The 24,003-nt window shown below is 43.2% G+C and overlaps 1 protein-coding gene across 3 annotated transcripts in view; it reads left to right on the plus strand.

Moving 5' to 3' along the window:
• Window positions 1-24,003, plus strand: part of L3mbtl4 (L3MBTL histone methyl-lysine binding protein 4) — a 433,665-nt gene that overhangs the window by 26,470 nt on the left and 383,192 nt on the right. The window contains exon 2 of one of the 3 annotated variants that reach the window (XM_027397800.2): window positions 23,599-23,717. The exons of the other annotated variants lie outside the window; for them this stretch is intronic. The gene's annotated coding sequence lies outside the window, so the exon portion shown is untranslated. The remainder of the gene's footprint in view (window positions 1-23,598; window positions 23,718-24,003) is intronic. 3 annotated transcript variants of the gene reach the window in all.

Raw genomic sequence — 24,003 nt, forward strand, 5'->3', positions numbered from 1 at the left:
TTATAAACACCAATGTCTTATGAAGAGTGGATGCTGTGTACCCCCAGATGGAAGTGAACAGGTTAAATTATTGGAAGTGAGGGTATCTAATGAATCTTCTAGATTTAACTGCCATGTACAGGAAACAGGAGATGGAGGAGCAGAAACGTGGAGTGACACCTGGCATGTAGTTAGCCCAACACACACACACACACACACACACACACACACACACACACACACACACACACACACACTCATGTTCAGCCCATGAAGAAGGGGTATGTGTAAAGAGGTTTTTGAGAGGAAGAAATAGAGACTTCAAAGACTCATTCACTGGTTGCTGTGTGTACATCTTGTGTCTTGATTCAAATGCACATGTACAATTAAGGTGTGTGGTGACTGTGCACCTGACAGCCATGTGGAATTGCATGGAGGGCACATGCTTATTGATGTGGAAGCTACATTTACAATGCAAAGGCCTGTTATTTAAAAGAGTATGGCTGTGTATACAACACCCAGATACTTACCTACTGTACCATTCAGAGCTGATGTGACATTTTAAGTTGCTTAAGAATAATTCAGAGAGAGAGGAAGGAGTGAGGAGGGGCCAGGCAGAGGAAGGAATGTCACCTAGGATCTGATGAAGGCCAACGCCAGAAGAGGAGCACAGTGCTTTGCTGTCTCTACTTTTCCTCTTCCTCAGACTTTTCCATAATAAAAATAACGTGTCTGTCAGAGCAAACATACTGTGAATAATGTGGCCCCCAAGGAAGCCAACACTGATCGCCCACTAAAAGACGAAACAGCCATAGTAAAATGCTAATCTTTCTAGAAGAGTGGCTTTCAGAGTAGAAAGCCATATGGTGAAAAAAAAAACTACCCAAAAAGACAATGGAGCTTTTGTTTGTGTTAGCTGTGTGTCTGTTGGCCAAGCTTTGGAAAAAGTCATTTAGAAAAAAATTCTCTCCAAGTAACTAGAGAGTTGAATATGCCAAAAAATTATGACAAATTATGAAGCTGGGGTTTTACCAAGTTGTATGTGCCTCACCGTGATACATAATCTCCACTGTGGCCAAACGCATGCTGGAAAATTAACCTAGTCACTCACAGGGATAAAAAAATATGACAGCTTGTGTTATATTTTTTGCAGTCAGACATTTAAAAACATTTATTCAGACAGTTTCCTTTGAAATTAATGGGGAAACCACAAAAGAACTTACATGTGAACCCCTGCCACAAATGGATTCTTAGAGTCAGGGGAAGCTATTACATTTCTGAAGATACAAGGAAGTCATTGATTCGCCCATCCTCCACCAGCCTGCAAATCTCCTGCTAAATGGCCCTCAGGATCCCATGGAGCTTACAAAGCAAAAACCTCAAAACATAGCCCTCCCTGGGTCTTCTGGGATTCACCAAACCAACCCTCCCTTAAGTGTTCTTCCTCATACCAAATAATTTCCCTGGGGGTATTAACTCACCAATTACAAGAAAAAAATTTACATTTATACATATAGTTATTTGGAAGCCCATGAAGTGGTACCACACAGAATGGTGAAATGTCAGGTTGAAGCATCTTGTAGGCCTTCATGCTTGCAGGAGACTAAACAATAAGCCTAGATTGATACTTGGTACGTGGTCACTAGCATGCAAACTTGGTGGTTCCCCATCTGTGGGTGAGGACTCCAGGCAGAGACAGGCCAGGTGACAAAGGGAAGGCCTTGCTACTTTTCCTTTTCTCTCACTACAGATTTTTCTCTCATTGGTTGGACCTTGATTAATTCCAACTTGCATCAGTAAGAGGCAACATGAAATGTCTATGCACTTTCCATGACTAGGATACAAGGCAAAAAGTCAGAAGTCCCCATTCCCTCAAACCCATCAGGGTTCTCAAAGGAACAGACACAAAATATAGTTACCAAAATGCTTCTACAGCAAGTGTACTGTGACAGTACAGGGGCCTCCACAAGGTGGGGGCCCTGCCTGCTGGACCCCTCGGATGGGTAACTTTTACAATGAGATAAAATCCAAGCACATCGGGCAGAGATCTCAAGTTGACTTAGACATGAACCGTAGCTCAGAGAGCTAAGGCAGAAGAGATGGCCCAAGGACAGGGCTGTCTTGCTGAGGAACTGGGCTTATCCCCATGATGAGAGAGGTCATCGGGACTTCACTAAGGGAACCTCATGGCCACTTTATAGTTCCATTCACTCAACTGACAATCGATTGGTTGACATTCAGTGACCAATGGTCTGCTGCCATCAGGACTGATTTCTTATTAAGAAACATTTTACAGCACACGCCTTTAATCCCAGCACTCTGGAGGCAGAGGCAGGCAGATCTCTGTGAGTTCGAGGCCAACCTGGTCTACAGAGCAAGTTCCAGGACAACTTCCAAAGCAATACAGAGAAACCCTGTCTCGAAAAACCAAAAAAAAAAAAAAAAAAAAAAAAGAAAAGAAAAGAAGAAGAAAGAAACGTTTTTACACAGCATTGAGGTCATGGGTTTCTTATGCTACTAATTGTGATCCAAACAACACAGCTGGAGTTGCATTTAACTTATGCTACTAATATTCAGATGGGCTTTTATTTTAGCTCATATGTGCAAAACCAGAGGAGAATCCCACCTCCCAATTATACTTGATCTCTCTCATTGTAGGAACTCTGCCTCCAGTTCCTACAAACACTTAAGTTTAATTTCCTTTTTCTGAGTCATGCATAATGAATGTTTTCTGAAAGAGTTCACGTAGCTCCCAGATGTGCCTAACTCTGAAAATATCTGAACCAGCATGCCAGAATTTTTCTAATACAGAGCTCAAAGCCCCACATTTATCTAACGTCTTCAAAGAGAGTACTCATTATACAAGTTATAAGCTTCCTGGAGGTTACAATGCAAGAAAGAAAAAAAAAAAAAAAACAGGAGAAAGGCTGGTTTCTGTGCTGGGGGGTTGAAGTCTAGCAGAGGAGGCATAGTCTTGGGAAAATGATAAGAAACATGTTGCCAAGAACACATTGAGGAGAAACCTGAATGTTACTTCGTTGGGCCAATCACAAACAAGGCTCTGGTATCACGTTGGTGGCTTTCTTTCCTGGAACATGCCATTGTGCCTTGTTGAAGATAAGTCCACCAGGAAGGAAAAATTTACACATCACCTTCTCCTCCCTCTGAGCTCTCAAAGCCTGCTCTCATAGATGACCCCTTCTTCATCAAGAGTTCTTGTGCTTGAGGACAGATAATTATTTATTTTTCTCCTGCTCTTTGTGAAGCTGTTTTGCCAGCTGTGAGTTCTGAAAGCAAGATCTTACCAGTGAAAGTCATTGCATAATAAGACAGCAGAGGAAACAGCCAGCCACTCCCTCAGCTGTGCACTCACAGTAACAAGTGTGTCATAGGACCTTGCGGAAGTGTATCGTATGGGACCCTCTGGACCCACGGTGTCATATCTGGGCTCTAATTTTCCTGAGCCCTGAACATTAGGAATGTTTTTTTTCTCACTGGGAGGAGAAACTATCAGATTATTTTTGCATATATTGTTTACTCTATTTTACTGGGTGTGGAAAAAGAACTGTGTTTGAGAATAGAATGCCACACACCTGTCACCAAGCACAAATAAATAATTCATGCTTCATCATTAAAACGTTTGAAAAATCCTAAAAAATTGAGGAAATTCTGTACAAAACATTAAATTCTTTCAACCTAAAAGAGGCTCTTCAAAGAGCCTCTCCCAGGTCACTGTGCCCTGTGAAGGAGGAAGTACTCTTGCTACCGTGACAGTGATATCAGAGAAACTGAGGTCTGGCACAGAAATGTCCCCGAGATGCCGTAATTAACTAGAAATAGCACCAAGAGTCACAGCCAGGCTTGTGGGTCCCAGAAGCCAGTTGCTTGGCTCTGAGGCTTGTCTGCTGCTTTTGCTCAGTCTTCCCCAGCGTTCCCACAGAGCTTCAGTCTGGATGGTGAACAGTGGCTTCCAGGATCCTTCAAGGCCAAGGCCAAGATGGGTACAGAGCATCCACAAAGAATCCATTCCACTCATTGCCTCTTTAGACTAAGTGAGCATCTCGCCAGATCTACATTTTTGTGCCAGTTCACTGCCATCTAGTGGTTATGTTAACCTCTGTTTTGCATAAGTTACTAGGAGGACATTTCTAATAGGACAGAAGTGTGGTCTTTGGATGGAGGGAAAGAAAATTCCATAAAAGGAACACTCACCTAAGTAAATAAGCATAGATTGTTCCCTCTTTTCAGGTAAAGGTCCAGTGAGATGGATAGGTTTGGCTTAGGCCTTGCACATCCCCTGGTCATAAAACTGGTGTAAAGATCAAGCTATAACAGGGGACTGTTGAGGAAAACAAAAACTTCCTCTGAAAAGGCTCCCTAGCCTTTCCTCAGCAATGGACAGGGATGGTCTTTGTTCCGATTATATTCAGTGCAGATTGCTTAGTGCAATATACATCCTCTTAATGAAATTACAAAAACTATTCATGTCCTCATTTACATAAATTTTCTCCTGGGTAGAGATATTCCCATTCATCTTTGGTATCCTTGACAATAATGATGTAATTTATAAATCTGTAATTGAGAAAAGGAAGTCATAATATTTCTAGTCAAAGATAGATTTTTAGGCCTTGTACTTATTTTATGTATTGCAGTTGACTATTCCTTGGATTTCTGGAAGGCCTGAAGTAGGCAAAAACACAGAATCAGCAGACACAATTTACCCAGAATCCAGAGAAGGGAAATTGACAAGTATATAGGAATGGTAAAATACACACTTTGATTTAAGTCAGTCAAGGCAATGTATTTGGAGGTTGATCCTACAAAATTAAAATCCTGCAGATGCTCATGAACTTCTTTCCATTTGTCTAGGACTCTTTGAACTCGGCAATCCTCTCACACCTTGACAGTGGATAACACTGCCTGCTCTGCTTTCCCCGTTTGACATGTTGCACTTGGGCCTCTTCTTTCTGAATCATAGTGGTGCCTCGCTCCAATTCCAATTCTAACCCTCCTTCCAGAAGCCATGCACTCCTACTTGGTAAGGCCAGTGTGGAATTCACCCCTGTATTTTGGAAAATTAAAACAATAAAACAACTGCAATGATTCTCACATTGCCTAAGACACCTCTCATCTCTTCTCCATTAAAAACAAGACACTTGACAAGGTGTAAAACTTGACAAGGTAGTCCAATGATGGAGCACTTACCTAGCTAGGACACAAGACCCTGAGTTCCATCCTTAGCACTAGGGGAAAAAAAAGAATTTTTAAAGAAGATCACTGCATGACACACCCTGGAGGTCATGCTGTGGAATGACAGATACATCGGGGTTTGGTTTGGGAGTTGTCTAGCTGTCTGGAGAAGGCTACTTGGAAAACAAAGGAATGACATCATTTGGAAATCTTCCTGTACCATCAGTTTCTTGACATGGATTTCTTTGGGAGTAAAGCAGTAATCAACTTACCACTGAGTTCTTTGAAGACAGCTGAAGTATTAAAGATCTGGGTCACAAATCAATGAGGGATTCAGTGTAAGTTTTCAATTGTTTTTATTTAAAAAATAGTGTAGAAATGCCAGCACTCACCAACTGTGCAAGAAAAAAATCATAGAACAAAACTCCCAATCTCTGCTATATACAGGGAAAGGAATAAAAAAGAGAAAATTCAGTGACTAAAACCTTAATTTCATATTTACACTTCCATGGAGTTCCAGTCATCATATCTGAAAACCATTTGAACTGATAAAGTCAGCAATGTGCAAGGCAGTCCCAATAGCTCAGTGTATTGGAAACCTAGGAGAGTCCATGAACAGTGGGGTAATTGTGTGGAGAATATGATGGCAGGCTTAAATTGGAAATATTCAGAATTTCTTCGGGGATGGCCAGAAAAAATGCAAAAACTCAGCATTCTACTTAGCTTTCCTTCTTTTTTTTTTCTTCTCATTCATCCTCATCAGCATCTGAGACAAACTCTGCAGTGCAGAGTTTCACACACACATCTGAGACCCCACATCTCTCCCTAAGTCACAAAGTCAGTCCACAGAGCCTTGGCACCACACCAGACTGAGGTCACTAGAGCACAGAACCTGCCTACTATTATTAGATAAGATCACAGGTCAGTGTAAAGTTGTAGTCATTTATTTAATAAACCCACAGGTGAGGATTCACCTAACCTGTGGTTATTACATTTGCTTATTAATATTTTTAATGGTTAGGGGTTTTTTCCTTTTTGTAAGTGCTAGGGATGGCTGCCAGGCCCTGCTTATACTAGACAACACTCTACAATTGAGCTGCAAGCCACCTATTTATTTATTTAGAGACAAGGACTCACAAATATGTTCAGGTGGGTTCAAACCTGCAATCCTCCTGCCTCGGCCTCCCAACTACTAGGACTTCATGTGTGTTCAACTATGCCCAGCAACAACCTCCCATGGCTACCATCTGACTCGTCATAACCAAAAGCCACTTTGTTCTTCAGTTGTGTGGGCATAGAGATTCTGAGCCATTGTTGATCTCTTCCCTTTTCTCAAAAGCCACCTGTGATATATCAGCCAGCATCATGTCTGCTGGAAAAATCTTCCTGGAATCTATCTGCTGCCTACAAGCTCTAGAGATGACTGTAAAGATGCATCACGGTGCTATTTCAGGCACTCTCCCAGCCTCCTCACCTGCCCTGGGTGGTCCAATAGCAATACTAAGACAGATCACGTCATGGCATAGGTCCCAAACCCTCCAAGGACTTCTCTTCCTACTCAGGGAAGCTAATCTACTCATGACGAAGGCCAGCATGGTGGGTCCTGCCCTGTTTGGTTCTAACCCCACCCTTCCGTTTGACTCTGTCTGCTCTGGACACTCAACTGGAGCAGGCTCATCCCTGCTCCATCCTTACACTCATCCTGTGTGAGTCCCTCCCGGACCATTGCCTATGTTCTTGAGCCCACTTTCAATTGTTTAAATTGTGCATGCATATTCACTATTCGTGTTGTGTGTGTGGTCACATGCCACAGTGCACCTGTGGAAGTCTGATGACGACTTTGTGCAGACAGTTCTCTCCTTCAACCTTCAGGTGGCCACGAAGCCTGGGACCCACGTCACTGACTTGGGCCTGCAACCACAAAGATGAGGAGTAGAATGAGCATGTGATTTGGGCCTGTTAATTTACCTCACAGAGTCTCCATTTTTTCCATCTAAACCTCGCTCTTCATGGATTGCCCATGAATGGAAGCCTCCATTGATACCACAGGTGCTGACATGACAGTCATTGCCTTGCTCCATGAGTTCATTCCATTCTATGAGAGACTATTCCTGGAGAGACACCCCCCCCACACATACCTCTAATGAGTCAATGAGTTTTCATTGGGGTCCCTAACAGTATGGGTGAGGGGTTACTTACCAAAGATGGCATGCCTCTAAACAAAGCATCTGTACCACTAAAAACTGCACCCCAACACCAGTAAACCCCAGGAAAGCTGCAGGTCTGGAGCTCCCTGCACCGCTTGTATGCAGCTCTGTAGTCTGCATGCCTTCTGTCTGCAGCTCAGCTGCTCAGTCTCCTCCACTAGCTGCTGTTTACTCTCTCTATAAAGCTGAGGAGGAAACTTCTGGAATCGTTGTTGTGATGCTTTGTCTACCTCCAGAGTCTCGTGAGCCTACCCTACCCTTCCGAGAGGAAATGTTTTAATTCAGACAAAACTGTTCTACAGCAATTTTTCACACACACACACACACACACACACACACACACACACACACACACACACACACTCTGCCAGTCTCCTTCCTAGAGCTTGCTGCTGTCTTCCCTCCTTGCACCGTGCCCAGAAGCAAATGTCATGAGGAACATGTCTGTCTGGGTCTACTTCCTGGTACAACTGAGCCCGGGGTAAGTAGGGCCTCTCACAAAACAGTGTAGTCATTAAATTGTGGTCTTCATTGGTCTGCTTTTATGCTCCAAGTGTTCTTGCTAAGAGATTTTTTCTGAGGCTAACCAAGCTTCCAACTGGCATCCTTTCAAGTGTTGCCCTTCTAAGACACAGCAGTGGCTGATAGTGAAGGAAGACAAAAATGTCTCGGCAAAATATTTTTCATGTACACTGTGTTGCAGACACTTTCCAGACTCAGGGATGAAGGAGGTTTCACTGGCTAGGGCCCACTTGGTGGGTCTGTCATTGACTACTTCCTGGTATCTTCATCCTTAGAAAGGGAATGAAATCGTACTCCGTGTGAATGAAATAAAACTTCTTCTAATCATGTTTCTAGATGAACAAGAAAGATGTCCCTTATCAGAGCCAATGATACTAATTTTGAATGGTATCTGATAGCTGAAACTCTGCTTTAAAGTAGTTGCAAAAGGAGCTTTTTATTCATTTCTTTACTGTGGTGGGGGAAAGGTTGAAGAGTCTGTAGTGGTGGTGCTTACTCTCATCACTGGAGAGGTGTTCTTTTTTTGTTTTTTTTGTTTGTTTGTTCTTTTCAGTGACTCTTTGGTGGGTGGGCAGTCATGGAGACAGGAGAGCCAGCAGTGACAGATGGATTATGCCTCATTGACATTTGGTTGAGGCTTCTTCAAGCAAAATTTTGTTGGATAGATGTACACAAAACTGGGAAAGCGATTTGGAGAATCACGTCTTGGTGAAATGAAGACTTAACATGAATAAGATTGTTTGGAAAGTAGCAATGTGAAACCGTGCCTTAAGGTTTCATGAACTCTGAAGCAGAGGTCTGCCTATCCCAGGCTGGGGATGTGACTTAGAGCAGGCATGGCAACCTTAATTTTTTACTGGCACAACTACAGAAGCGAAGAACAAAAGACCTACTATAGCCACTGTTAGTTTGGTGCAGCAGTAATTTTTTTAAGGTTTATTTTACTTTTACTTGTTATATGTGTGTTGGGTATGTGGAAGGGTTTTGCTCCTGTGTGCTAGTGACCAGAAGAGGGTGTCAGGTTTCCTGGAGCTGGGGTTATAGATGGTTGTGCGCCATCCTGCACAGGTGCTAAGAACCGAGGTCAACTGCTCTCTCTGCAAGAGCAGTGTGCACTGCCACCTCTCCCGTCCTGGAGATGGTGCTTTTCTTTGGCCTTCACATCAGATCTCTAATGCTTTACCTTGCCTGATGGCTGCTTGCTAGCCAGGGGTGTGCCGTGTCTTGTTGACCTTCACAGTTTCCACGTTCAGTCTTAAGGCAAGTGGCTCTTCCTCTGGATCCTAGCCAGTTTGAAAATTAACTGTGGCTACCTTTATGTGCTTTCTAAGGCCAACAAGGAATCATCACTCCCCTTTCCTGGTGTAGTCCACAAGTTACTGAGACAATAAATAGTCTTGTTTGCGTTTGTGTATGCTCTTTGTTCTGCCGGTGGTATTGATCGGCCCATGTTTTCTCACCCCATGTGCGAAGCCCCACGGGAGTGGAGAGAGGGCAGCTCACTTCCAAATGAACCTCCTGCAACTGAATTTAGCTGATTCTTCATCCAGAGATTTCTCTGCCAGAGTTCAAGTTCTGCCTCAGTAGGAAAAGTATCACAGATGCCAATAATGTGTTTTAGAGAAAATAAAAACCCATGATTGAGCTTGACAGCTTGCTGTTCTATGTGACTCTTTATCCTGAAGTCTGGATACTCATGCCCAGTAGAAGGTTTCTGGAGTCACCGAAAAATTAGAACAGAGTAACTATTCTGTTAATCTGTTAAATTCTCAGAACCCTTAGCACCCACACTCTAGGCTCCCAGTCCAGAGACACATGAACCAATGTTATTGGTAAAGTCATGGGTGAACAAATTGCTATCAGCACACTTTTTTTTAAACATAGGGTTGAAGTCATTTGTCAAATAATTTATTACTGCCGTGACATTTGGGATGGTCTTCCTTCCTTTTTTCTTATCTCTGTGTGCACGTAGATGTGGTGTGCATGCATATATGACATGCACATAGGTACATAAATGTAGAGGCCCCAGAAGAGTGCCTGGAGTCTTCCTCCATCACTCTTCCACCTTATTCTTGATGCAGGAATTCCTAATCAAACCCAGAGCTTATGCATATAGATCATCTCTCTCTGGTTTGCTCTGGACATCTCCTGTTTCTGCCCTTCCACCAACCTGATGCTTGCGTGCTTTCAGGGGTATCTGAACCCCAGTCTTCTTGCTTGTGCTTTGAGCACCGAGACATCTCCCCAGCCCTTTGGGACGTTGCCATACATATAAGCTTATTCATTATGCATGTGATATTAAAATGTGACAATGTGTCGTATTTTGCTTCCTAATCCAGAAGCCCTACTGGTCTCCCTTAATTTAGACATTTAAACCACATATCGTCAGCATTCAGGAAGGATTTTTGTAACTGTGTGATATCGTCCAAACCAAGAAGTGCTGACAGAAAGGGGAACACTGAGATGGTGTGACATTTAAGATGACCCTACAGGTCATCTGGAGCTGGTACCGTGGTCATCTTTGATCAGTTACAGTGGGCGCTAAGGACTGGCCACATAAGTCACTGGGGGTTGCTTTGTTCCCCATTTTCCTCTGTTACAGAATCGGGAAGACAGAATGCTTGGCAACTCAGACCACTGGTCACAATTGTTGACCACATGACAGGGTTCTGTTGGAATCACTGGACAAACCTTCCAGAGAGCATTTGATGGTGCCTCTTTGCCCCCACCAGGCTTTCTGTCCCTGTTTTTAGACACAAATGGTGCTGAAAGGTCCCCAAAGCATCAGGGAATCACTAAATCCAAAGCTAAGAAGGCCTTTATGTCCCAGCAGAAAGGAAAGAAGGGAAGAGGCTTCGTTGCTTCTTCTCAGCCTGGACCTCTACCTATTGTGAGCAGAATGATAGACTCCAACAGTTGTGCCCATGTTCTGACCCCTGCACCTGTGAGTGCAATTTCTTTTGGAGATGAAGTCTCTGTTTATGTAATAGGAGTCTTAGCATAATTAAAAGTCTTAACATGGGGTCCTTTGGGATCCTCCAGGCAGGACCTATGTCCAGTGACACCTTCCCTACTAGAGACAGAAAGGAAGTCAGGAAGTCGTCCCTGAGATGACAGAGCATATGAAAGTGAAGCAGAGGGTAGAGCAATGCAGCCACAGCCACAAGGGACACAAGGCCACCTGAGACTGACAAGGCAGAGAGAGTTTGCTGGAGAGACTCAGAGGGAGTCTGGCAGTGCTAACACCCTGAGTTTGAATTCCTGGCTTCCAGAACTGTGTGTGATTTCCATTGTTTGGTAATACCAAACTTGGGATCCATCCTAGCAGTCTCTCATACACTACCTCTGCTACCCATCTCCAAACACACTCAATTCCCTTTTGTGGTACCTGTGTTGCTCCTTTGTTTCCCTTGGGTTCATTTCCAAAGGCTGGATTCCAGCCATGTCACACACACATCAGTTCTGGTCCAGGGGAAGCTGATCAAGATTGACCTTTAAATACATCAATCCCTCGAAAAGAACTTCAGCTTTGCCGACGGTGGCCCAGTGGCATCAACCCACATGGATGAAGACCTGTTTCCACATCCCATGAGCCTCTAGCATCTTTGCACTGTCACGGGGAGTAGAAGTTTGGGGTGCTTCTTCATGAACGCCATTTTCTGTTCTGAAGGGAGCAAATCTTGATTCACTCCACAAAGAGCAGCAGTCCTAGGATGACAGTATTACAGATCAGGAGAGCCCTGTTAACTCAGCATCCACGCATTTCCAGATCAAACTGTTTAAACAACAAGGTTTGACCTCCTCTCGACGCTAAGAATTCAGAGGCTCTGTTGTGCCACCAGCCAACCTTATTAGATGATTTGGGGCTAAGAGGAAAGGTAGCCAAGTGGCATTAGCATTCCAAAAGACCTCCTTCTGCAAAGTTCACGGCAATTTTGACTATATATTCACACTAAAGCTCACTTCGGGTGGGCAAATATCCTCCCCTGTAAGTACATTCTGAAGAAGGAAGAACACTGGAGCTGGGTTCGTGACGTCAAAACTGAGACGTGTGTAATTTACAGAGGCTGCAGTCATTTCTTCAGTCAGTTCTCCACTCACTCAGTTAATGATTTTTTTTTAAAGCAAATATATGAAACTTTAGTTATGAAGCACTTTAGTTGGGGGTTTGTGTGCTCAAAGATTAGGGTACCGTTTAAATGTTATTATGCTGATGTTAATCAGCAGCATATCCATTGTTTTATCTTCTTACACATATGCAGTTCTCCATTGCTTTGCCATGAGGAAAAATTAACATACTGCACACAGGAAATCAAGACAATTCCAGCCCCCTTGGAAAACAAGCTTCATCTGCCTACTCACTTTGAAATGTCAATGTAGTGTGCTGAAATGCCAAAGACTCCTGTTAGGAGGGTGAGAGCAAGCATTAAGCTCAAGGAGCAAGCAGAGTCATCAGGAGAAGGAACACCTCAGCGATTCTCGTTTGTTTCTTTGCTCCTTCAGATGGGGCTGGTGCCGGCATCTTGGCTGGCTTTGAACTAATGAACACAATAGGGATGGCATTAGCGTTTTCACCCACGGGCAAATACCCTTGGAAGGGCCCTTGGGCTCCTGAGCACAGTGTGCAAAACAAAATATTCCTGATGTCTGTAAACTGTCGTGTACTGACCTGTCTGACCAAGTCCTCCTCATAGAGAGGCTGCACAGCCAGCAAGGCAGCTTCCAGAGCTTGCTTCAAACCTTAGACTGAATTCAGTTCCACAGCATGACTAACAGAGAATGGGATGAACAGAGCAGGTTAGCAAAGGAGAGGATGGCCAGAGTGCATCACATGGCTCTCCCCCAACACAGCAACCTCCAGTATCATCAGGTTTTCATTTCCAAACCTTCCCATCATGATCGATGTGAAATTGTTTTATCTTAAATACAAACAAAGTGCCTCTGGCTTCCCCCAGGCTCTTACCTAATTCTATAGGTCCTGACGCAGGAGACGATAAATACATGGCAACAGGGATTTGTTTCTGGTTTTGCTCTTGGTTTTTGTTGTTGTTATTGTTCATTTTTTGTACCCAGGATGGAGTTTAGCATATTGCAGGCCTAAGCAAATATTGCTGAATTTTAACATGGGAACAGATAAAGACTGCATTAAGTATATCTGAAAATTGTTTTCAATGTAAATTGTGACCAAAATGTTCCTGGTGCATTAAAGACGGTTTGGGCTGTGGTTCCTGACAAACTTTGGCTCAAAGATGTCACCAGGTACCACTTTCAATGACTTCCATGTGTCCTGGCCCTGCTGACAACTTGTGCTGGAGAGGGTTCTCCTCTACCCTACTTCCTCTTCCTCTTCCTCTTCTTCTTCCTCTTCTTCCTCCTCTTCATCTGCCTCTCATTTTTCTTCTACTTCTTTTTAAAAATATTTATATATTCATTCATTTATTTATGTGTGTGCATATGGATGTATGTGCACTACTGTGTTTGTCTATGCATGCATAGAGGCCAGAAGAGGGCGCCAGACTTCTCAGAGATGGAGTTACAGTCCCTTACAGATCCCCTGACTCGTTCATGGATGCTGGGATCTAAACTCCCCAGGGTGGAACAGCAAGTAATCTTAGCGGCGGAGCACTCTCTCTAGCTCTCTATACCACTTCTTAAATGACATAATCAGCTTCCTCCTTCAAAACTCTGTTTAATCAATAAAAAAGAACCATGCAATAAAAATTATGTTGTAGAAGACTATTTAATTTCCCTGAGTGATGGCTCTAGTAGAGCATCAACTGAAAAGACAATTTATAGATCCATTTTGCAAAAAAATAATAATAATAATAATGTCTATCTATTGCCCCATGATTCTTCAGGAGCAATAAATAGCACTTAATTACTTTTCCTGTATTAAATCATGGTTAGCTGTGCCTGCCAAGGTGAGGGAACATTTAATGTTTGCCATCTATCTGTAGCTCCCTTTCCACTTCTGAGATGCCAGGACAGGGAACTCAAACGGTCCAGTAAAACAGCACTTACTCATCAATACTGGTCAGCACTAAAGAGATCCCACCCCCACCCCCGGCTGCTGTGGATTCATAAGCACAGGGCTGGCCCTGTGTGGACAGCCTCAAGGACAGTCCCACTTCCCACGCTGTGGTCAGTGCCAGGCAGCACTCCTCACCGGGTGCTGTGGGTAAGGGCCTCCTGACACCACAAACTCTTCTGTGTCCCGATCCAAAGCCTGGTTTAGAACTCCCTGCCCTTCACCAGATTCAGATGTCCCTCTGTCACCATAGTCCCATCATTGGAAGCAGAGTTCTAGGGTACCCCATACTTGAAACCTACAGCAAGTATGAAATGATCGAATTATGGAAGAAAACCCAGGCTGTGCTAACTTCCTGTGGAGGCACAAGAAAAGCAATGTGTTCCGTGTTTTATCTGGGGCAATCACATAGCTGGAAACAAGAGTTTGTGAATAAAATTATCCTAATTCATTCAGGCACACAAGGCTCCATGCCTCCTCTCTCAGCAAGCTGGGGATGTGACCTAGCAACTTGCTTCTTCTTCCACATGTGTGGAAATAACACAGGCTTTTCAGGTGGTGTGACTGGCTGAAGGCAGAAAGAGGTGTGTCCATGTAGACAGCACCATGCTGCCTCAGTTTACTTCAGGGTAAGCAGAGCCGGCAACCGCGTTCTTTGGGTGTTTCTACCACGACAGAAGCAACAGTTTGGGAAGGAGATGCTATTGCACCTCTAAAAACATTTTAAAAGATAAATTATAAAGTTCCCCACCCTGCTGCCTCAACAGAGACACATAACTAACCCCTGGAGAGACCCCACCATTGGGAGGACCCTAGAGATGATATGAGCAACCACAGCACCTTTCTTTTTTCCATTCATTTATTTAGCTCATAAATAAAGTCATGCATAATTATGTTACAGAATACAGTATGTTCACAATGGCATGGCTAAATTAAACCAATTAACACATTATATCACACATATTCATCATTTTTGTTTTGAGAACACTTAAAGTATACTCTCACAACTTTTAAAATATAGCATATTATTATCAACCATATTTATCATGCTCTCAGTAGACCTCAAGACTTCACAGAGTCCATGCCTCTTGTCCAACTGCAGTTTTATATCCTTAAACCAATCGTTTCCCCATTGTTAAAAGACCCACATTGAAGCCTAATAGCCACAATTCTGCTCTCTGTTCCCATAAGTTCATCATTTCTAGGTTACACATAAAATTGAAATTGTGTGACATTTGTCTTCCAGTGTGTCACTTATTATTTTTTTGGCAAGCATATAACTTTACTACTTACTAAAGATGAAATCAAATTTGCATGCACAGGTGAGCACTCACTGAAACACCTTGGATTCATCACATATTTGAGTTTCAATTAATATATATATATATATATATATATATATATATATATATATATATATATAAAGACCAATAATGGCAATATGTTATGCATCAATAGCAGCAACAGCTTTTCCAGGTTCTGCAGTCATTTGAACAAAATTGTAGAGACATCCAGCACACTCCATTTAAAAAAAAAACAAAAAAACAATCAAATAACAACAACAACAACAACAAAAAGTAAAAAAAAAAAAATCCCAGAAAACAGCATAGTTCTGTTACTCTTGTGGTACTTGGCACCATTTTTTTTTAAAATTAGTTTCTCAATCATCATCTGGGAGGAAACCATTCTGAGCAACATCATTAAAAACAGCTCTGATAAAGCATGGTCACTACTATGTATCATAAAGCAGGTCCACATATGAGTGAGTACATATCATGTTTGTCTTTTTGTGATTGGGTTACCTCGCTCAGAATGGTTTCTTCGAGTTCCATCCATTTTCCTGCAAATTTCAAGATTCCATTGTTTTTTTCTGCTGAGTAGTACTCCATTGTGTAAATGTACCACATTTTCTCTATCCATTCTTCGGTTGAGGGGCATCTAGGTTGCTTCCGGGTTCTGGCTATTACAAATAATGCTGCTATGAACATGGTGGAACATATGTCCTTGTTATATGAATGTGCTTCTTTTGGGTATATGCCTAGGAGTGGAATTACTGGATCTTGTGGTAGACTCATTCCCATTTTCTTGAGGAGTCGCCATACTGATTTCCACAGTGGCTGTACAAGTTGGCACTCCCACCAGCAGTGGAGGAGTGTTCCTCTTTCTCCACATCCTCTCCAGCATAAACTGTCATTGGTGTTTTTGATTTTGGCCATTCTGACAGGAGTAAGATGGTATCTCAGAGTTATTTTGATTTTCATTTCCCTGATGGCTAAGGATGTTGAACACTTTCTTATGTGTCTTTCAGCCATTTTAGATTCCTCTATTGATAATTGTCTATTTAGTTCTGTACCCCATTTTTTAATTGGATTGTTTGGTGTTTTCGAGAATAGCTTCTTGAGTTCTTTGTATATTTTGGAGATTAGCCCTCTGTCAGATGTGGGATTGGTGAATATCTTTTCCCAGTCTGTGGGCTGTCGTTTTGTCTTGCTGACTATGTCCTTTGCCTTACAGAAGCTTCTCAGTTTCAGGAGGTCCCATTTATTAATTGTTGATCTCAGTGTCTGTGCTACTGGTGTTATGTTCAGGAAGCAGTCTCCTGTACCGATTCATTCAAGGGTATTTCTCACTTTATCTTCTAGTAGGTTCAGTGTGGCTGGGTTTATGTTGAGGTCTTTGATCCATTTTGACTTAAGTTTTGTGCAGGGTGAAAGGCTTGGGTCTATCTGTAGTCTTCTACATGTTTGCATCCAGTTATGCCAGCACCATTTGTTGAAGATGTTCTCTTTGTTCCAGCGTATATATTTGGATTGTTTGTCAAAAATCAGGTGTTCATAGGTGTGTTGGTTAAAATCAGGGTTTTCAACTCTATTCCATTGGTCTACCTGTCTATTTTTGTGCTAATACCAAGCTGTTTTCAGGACTATAGCTCTGTAATAGAGCTTAAAGTTAGGAATGGTGATGCCTCCAGAAGTTCCTCTATTGTACAGGGATGTTTTGGCTATCCTGGGTCTTTCATTTCTCCATATAAAGTTAAGAATTGTTTTTTAAAGGTCAGTAAAGAATTGTGTTGGGATTTTTATGGGGATTGCATTGAATCTGTAGATTGCTTTGGCAAGATTGCCATTTTTACTATGTTGATCCTGCCTATCCACGAGCATGGGAGATCTTTCCATTTTGGGGTATCTTCTTTAATTTCTTTCTTTAGAGACTCAAAATTCTTACGGTACAGGTCTTTCCCTTTTTTGGTTAGTGTTACTCCAAGGTATTTTATGTTATTTGTGGCAATCACAGCACCCTTTTGAGCAAAGGTAAAAACAAGGGTTTGTGGCATCTTGGCATACCTGGCCTTTCCTCTTCCCCTCACATTGCACAGCACAAGCCACAGGAGATGCTCACAGGGACAGACACGAGGGTGAGCCACGCCTCCAGTGTCCTAATTGTCTGCATGCCCCTCACTTGGGAGTGCCAATCTACCTCCATGACTTCAGGAACCACTCTTTAGAGGTGCAATTCCCCAGATGGGCACCAGGGGGAGCAAGGACTAAGAAGCCCTTTGGTCAGCGCTGGACCTTCTCTCTGGCTAATGCACAAGGGTTGTTTTGTAGGTCTTCAAAAAATTCCCCGAGTGCCAAAATCTCAACGAAAGATCACAAGGCCAGCAAAGAACAGGAGGCCACAGCCCAATGAAACACAGTAAAGCCTCAGAAGTGGACCGTAAAAGGGGAACTATGGGTCCTTGGCAAAGGAGTTTGAACTCACTGTCATAAAGATGCTTGCGGCAGGTTACAAAAAGAACACAAACAACTGAACACAAGTCACAGGTAAAATAAAAATACAAATAGTAGTAAGATTATTGCAAATATGAATCAAAATCTGGAACTGAAAAATAAAATAACTGAACTAAAAATTCACCAGAGTGGTTTGGCAAAAGATTTGAGCATATGGACTACAAATGTGTATGATAAAGGAGATTAAAAGGAGATTAAAAGGGGACTTACAGGTGACTAAAAGTGGGAGGGATCAGTGAATTTGAAGCATTTGAAACCATGGAATCAAGGATGAAAAAAGAAAAAGAATGAAGAAAGTTGGGTGTCTCCAGACTTCTGCTTCTTCCTCACTGGGCCTTCCTCCCTGCAGTAAGAGCTTTTTTATTTTAGTCATTGCAACAGGAACTACTGGGCCAATGCCTGCATTATGGAAAGTGCAGGAAGAGAGAGTGGGGAGAGAATTTATTTGAAGATATAATGGCTCCGAACTTCTAAAACTTGAAGGAAGAATTGAACATTACAGGGTTTGCTGTATGAAGATAAGTGGTAGGTTTGGCAGGCCAAGGCCCTGAGGTGGGTGACTGCAGACACTGAGAGACAGAGAGAAAGAGGAGGGACAGAAAAGGATACACATTTTAGAAGCCAAAGAACTCCAACTAAGGCAAAGCCTGCACACATTCAATTCAGCTGTGCAGAGTCAAAGACAAGGAGAATGGAGAAGACAAACAAACAAAAGAGACGCCCACCAAATATGAGAAAACTTCCCTAAGGTGACTGACAGACTTCCCAGTGGAAATCTTGTAGGCTGGCAGAAGGCTGAATGATAAATTCAAAGTGCTGAAAGAAAAAAAAAAGGTCAGACAACAATATTGCATTTGTCAAAGCTGTCCTTTAACAGCAAAGGAGAAACGGACACTCGCCCAGATGCTCACAAGTTCATTAGCAATAAACTTGGATACAAAACATTACACAAAGAGAGAGGTGTTGTCCTGTTTGTTTGTTTTGTCAACGTGACACAAACCTAGACATAGCCGAGGAGAGAAAATCATAATTGAGAAAATGCTTCCATAAGGTTGGCCTGTAGACAAGCCCAAGGTGTGTTTTCCTAATTAGTGATTGATGTGGGTGGGCCCAATCCATGAGGGGAGGGGCCATCTTGGGCTGGTGGTCCTAAGCTGCCTAAGAAAGCAGACTGAGCAAGCCAAGGAGAGCAAGCCAGTAAGCAGCTCCCCCATGGCCTCTGCTTCAGCTCCTGTCCTGGACGTCCTTCTATAATAGACTGTGATGAGGAAATCTGTGGTGAAATAACCCTCACCAAGTTGCTTTTGGGTCATGGTATTTTATCACAGCAATAGCAACCCTGACTGAGACAGGTGTGTGAGGTGGACGTTCAGGGGGTGGGATGTTTGAGACAAGGCTGGACTATAGGAACAAACCCCGAGGAAGAGGCAGAGCTAAAGGGAGTTCTTCAGGTTGAAACAGGAGGGTGTAGACAGGAGCACACAGTCATGTAAAAAGAGAAAAACACAGGCAGATGTGGTAACCCTATATTTTAACTTGAGTCTACAGGATTTAAGTATGGAAAAATTGACTATAAATCTCTTAAAGGATATATAATATATAGAGACATGAAAAACATGAGATGCAGAGAGAGCAGAGAATTTGCGTTAGATTGAAATGAGGTTACTGCTTTTAAAAGATCCCACCGTGTAACTGTAATAGTAGTTAATGGAATGTTACAATTTTGTGTCATTCGATTGCAGTGTCACACAAAGAAGCTGTTTACAGATTACACACAAAGGGAAATGAAATGCTAATCAAAGCCCAGCAATCATAGTCCCCAGAAGGGAGAATAAGGGAATACAAATGAAAGCACAAAGAGAGGAAAGGAGAGGCAAAAACAACAACAACAAAAAAAGATATAAGACACAAAAAATAGTAAAAAGAATAGAATAATCTTTCCCTGTCCATAATTGTTACTTTTTAATTTTTGAAGATTTATTTCATAAATATGAGTGTTTTGCCTTGAAGCAAGGATACAACTGCTTCAGATGGTTGTGAGCCAATATGCAGGTTCTGGGAACCAAAGCTGGGTCCTCTGGAAGAGGCCAGCTCTCCAGCCTCACTGGTAATTATTTAATGTAAGTGGATTAACTTCTCCAATCAAAAGGTGTAGTGTTATTGAGGGTATAAAACACAGGCTCCAACTAAAACTCTCTCCAAATGAGGAAGAGAAGAGAGACTTTGTTTGTTTGTTTGTTTGTTTGTTTGTTTGTTTGTTTTTTGAGACAGGGTTTCTCTGTGGCTTTGGAGGCTGTCCTGGAACTCGTTCTTATAGACCAGACTGCTCTCGAACTCACAAAGATCTGCCTGCCTCTGTCTCCTGAGTGCTGGGATTAAAGGCGTGCGCCACCAATGCCCGGCTGAGGAGGGAGACATTTAAACTCATTCTGAGACCAACGGCATCGCCAAAGCAGAGAAAATGGTAGACCAATATTCTTAATGGATATTGAAGCAAAAGTACTGAATAGGATAATACACCATGATCTGTAACCAAATAGTATCATTCCTGGACTGCTAGATTCAAACCCAAAAGGAGATGACATTCCCCTCACATTAGAACAACTACCGTTTTAAAAAAAAAAATGTTGGTGGACTTAGCAATTAAGAGCACACACTGAGATCATGAGGGATCAAGAAGATTGAGTCAGGGAAAAAACAGAGAAGGAGAGCAAGGAAAGAGATACCTCAATAGAGGGAGCTATTATAGGTTTAAAGAGAAATCTGGCACTAGAGAGTTGTACAGAGATGCACAAGGTTGACCTCAACTAAGAATCTAAGCAATAGTGGAGAGGCTGCCTTAAATGCCCTTCCCCTATAATGAGATTGATGACCACCTTAAATGCCATCCTAGAGCCTTCATCCAGTAGCTGATGATAAATTCAAATGGCTCCACCCTTACGATGCGCAAACCTAGAGTGGCCAAGTTCCCAGGGACAGAAAGTATAATGCTGGTTTCTGGTGAAGAATGCAGGAAGAAACGGTGAGATTTGTCTGGAAGATGGGAAGTTTCCATTGTGGATAAGAAACACATTCAGGAGACACTTTTCCACAGAAATGAGAGTGGACTTCACCCAGCTACACATTGCCAAGAGCCAAGGTGGCCAACCTAATGTCATAAATATTTCATCACCATAATAAATAATCCCAAACAACTGTATACCTGCAACAAATCAGAAGCGATTCATCGATTCTCGCTTGAAAGCTGAGAGTGAAGTACAGATGTTTGCAGAGGCACCGCCGTGTTCAGCTCCTTTTCACTGTCCTGGCTGACCTTCCACTGTCTTCAGTTCCTACCTCAGGGAGTCACTGTTGTCTGTCTGTGTCAGCTCCCCAGTCAGCTCACAGCCTTCAGCCACACCATGCTTTTATCAACTTCTAGGGGACTCGGAGAATACATGGTGTGAATTCTGGATGTCTGTGTGCACAAAGAAAACAAACACAGAGGTTACCTGGGAGGGACCAGCATGCGGCTCCAAGGCCTTCACTTCCGTGGCTGACTAAGCAATGCAGGGCCTCAGGGGACCTGGAGCTGCCAGACACCTGAAGAACACGCTGAATGTCCCCAGCTTCTTAACAGAAGGGGGGTGGCCACCCAGAGCAGTTGTCACTTTTCTCCACAGTAACCGTCTCTGTAAATGTGACTGTTGCTGACAGCTGTGATCAAGAAGTGTCTTGCTCAGTGCCCATGGCAACTCTTAAAAAAGAAAACATTTAATTGGGGCCTTGCTTACAGTTTCAGAGGGTTAGTCCATTATCATCCTGGTGGCGAGTGTGGCCGCCTGCAGACATCGTGCTAGAGAAGTTCTGAGAGTTCTACGTCTGGGCCCACAAGCAGAGGGTAGTGAGAGGCTCTGGATTTAGAATTGGCTTTTTGAAACCACAAAGCCCACCCCTGTGGTAGTACAAATTACAATACACGGGATTGGGATGGCGTAGGTTAATTTTACTGGGGAGAAATCACTTACATGAGAAACTGATAACCCAGGATCAATACTCTGAGGATCCAGACTCAACTGCCCTCCGTGACCTAACTGGACCCCAAAGAGAGAGCCTGTCCCTGACCTCAGACCAAAATCCCACACACTCATGTACACACCTGTGACCACACCCAAGGTACATAGTAAGATCCCTCGCTTCACACCCCCAGTGACACACTTCCTCCACAAGTCAATCCTTCCTAATTCTTTCAAACAGAGCCATTCCCCAGTGACCAAGTGCTCAAATCTACGAACCTATAGGGGCCATTTTCATTCAAACCACCACAAGAAGTCAACACAGACAGGAGCCCTTAGCCACATACATGAACTGATGCCTTCATTTGTTCTGATTTGTGGGAAGACTTTCTCCTTGGGTGGTTGGGAGGAATGGAGGGTTTTCACATACCTGATATAAACCAAGCTGAATTTACTTTTATCTCAATCAGGCTAGGAGAGAGCTGCCAAGAAGGCTTATATTCTGTGTGGACTAAATTAGTTTGCACTAAGGTAGTTGGTTTCTGAGCGGCTTGCTGAGGCTCCAGTGTGCGCCACTTGGTTTAATTTCCCCAATTAGGCAGGGCATCTAAGTGGAACTGGTTTCAATATCCTGGCCAGCTAAAGGGGTCATCTTCACGTGTCTGTCCCCACTGGAAGAAGAAACTGTTTAGGCACATTCTGGGATTCACTCTTGCTGGATGGGAAGTTTCCAGGGAGGAGCAAACTATTCTTTGTTGTGAAAGCAAATGCAGTCTCCCTGCCTGGGCTCTCATGGCTGCTGTACGGAGGAACAGGCCTTTTAGATAGTATGTGCATCCTTATCCTTTGCTTTATAGTCACCGTTTACCTTTCTTTACACCCAACACTTAGAATCAGACCGAAGTGAAACAAGCTTGGCCTGTGGATATTACCATTTCCCATTTGCTGCCCATGACTTGTGGCTTCGTATCTGTCAGGTAACAGATATTAAAATCTTGAAATGAAGGTGTTTTTACACGTGAATGGAAATTACCTGCTCAACAGGTAGAGAACAAGATGTGAGTGGGGTCTGTTTCCCATCGAACTGTAAGACAGACCGTTACAGCTTTCAATTTATCTCAAGGGGAAAGGAAGAGCCTCGAGAACAGAGACACAACCAAATGTGGGGTGTGGGGCGGAGGCTGAGGAAGTTGCCAGATTAAGGAGAACTCTCAGGACATTGCACAGTCCAGGATCATGGAGCATGTAGACATTGCACAGTCCAGGATCATGGAGCATGTAGACATTGCACAAACTAGGGTGAGCACTCTCTCCACCACCCTGCCCTTCACCACTCACCTACTGGTTTCTCCAGACTTCATTTCCAATAAAGAGACTTAGGGAAAGATGCTGGGTCAAAACAAAACACCCCCTCATAAGCTTCTGGGAATGCAGACTGATGGAAGCTATAGAGGACAAGCCCAGTTATCTGTGTTGAGGCTAGACAAGAAGCCTCCAGAGATGAAGACTGTAGGTCCTGCCCCACTCTGGGAGATATTAGAGAACTGATCAACCCAAGTCGGCATGCCCTACCTAATATCACTCAATTAAAAAATAAACCTTGTGAAGAACAAACCTATCACTGCCTGTCCTTAGAACTCCCCATAGCCAGCAGGGAGTGTGGCCTTGAGAACAGCTCCCTTCTCCATAAGCATAAAGTACCTGGAACACACTGCATATACTGTGCCATTGGTAAGTCCAGAGGAGGACTGAATGCTACACCGAAGAACATGCCTACTCCCCCAGATGCCTGACTATGCCATTCCTGGACTTATCTGTGCACCACTAATCTGACTTCTTACAAAGACAGGAAGGTCCTATAAGTGTGATGTCCACCATCATTACAGGATCAAGACATGACTTGTTCAAGGGCCTGGGGAGCTTTGAAGTGCTCATCACAGCAGGAGTTGAAGTGAGTCAAAGATGCATCCCTGAAATAAGAACAGGAACAACCATAGAGACAAAGGTGAGTCATCTCCACTCATGGACACATCTCAACTCATTCATTCACTCATCCAAAAACTTGGTACCAGGCATGGCCTAAGGGGTGTGTGGTTGTATAGCACATGCAACATCTTAGGGGCTTGGTGAGGGAAAGGCCTCCTGGAATCCAGCTTCCTTTTGGTGTACAGTAATATAGACAGTCAAGGACATGCTTGGCTCTTAGCTCTGTCACAAAGCAACCAGTACATACTGGGATGATAAAATCGTGGAACCAAAGCTGGGTGGGCAGCTGGTTCATTACAAGGGGT

Source organism: Cricetulus griseus, chromosome 2 (assembly GCF_003668045.3).
Source record: "Cricetulus griseus strain 17A/GY chromosome 2, alternate assembly CriGri-PICRH-1.0, whole genome shotgun sequence".
Taxonomy (NCBI): Eukaryota; Metazoa; Chordata; class Mammalia; order Rodentia; family Cricetidae; genus Cricetulus; species Cricetulus griseus.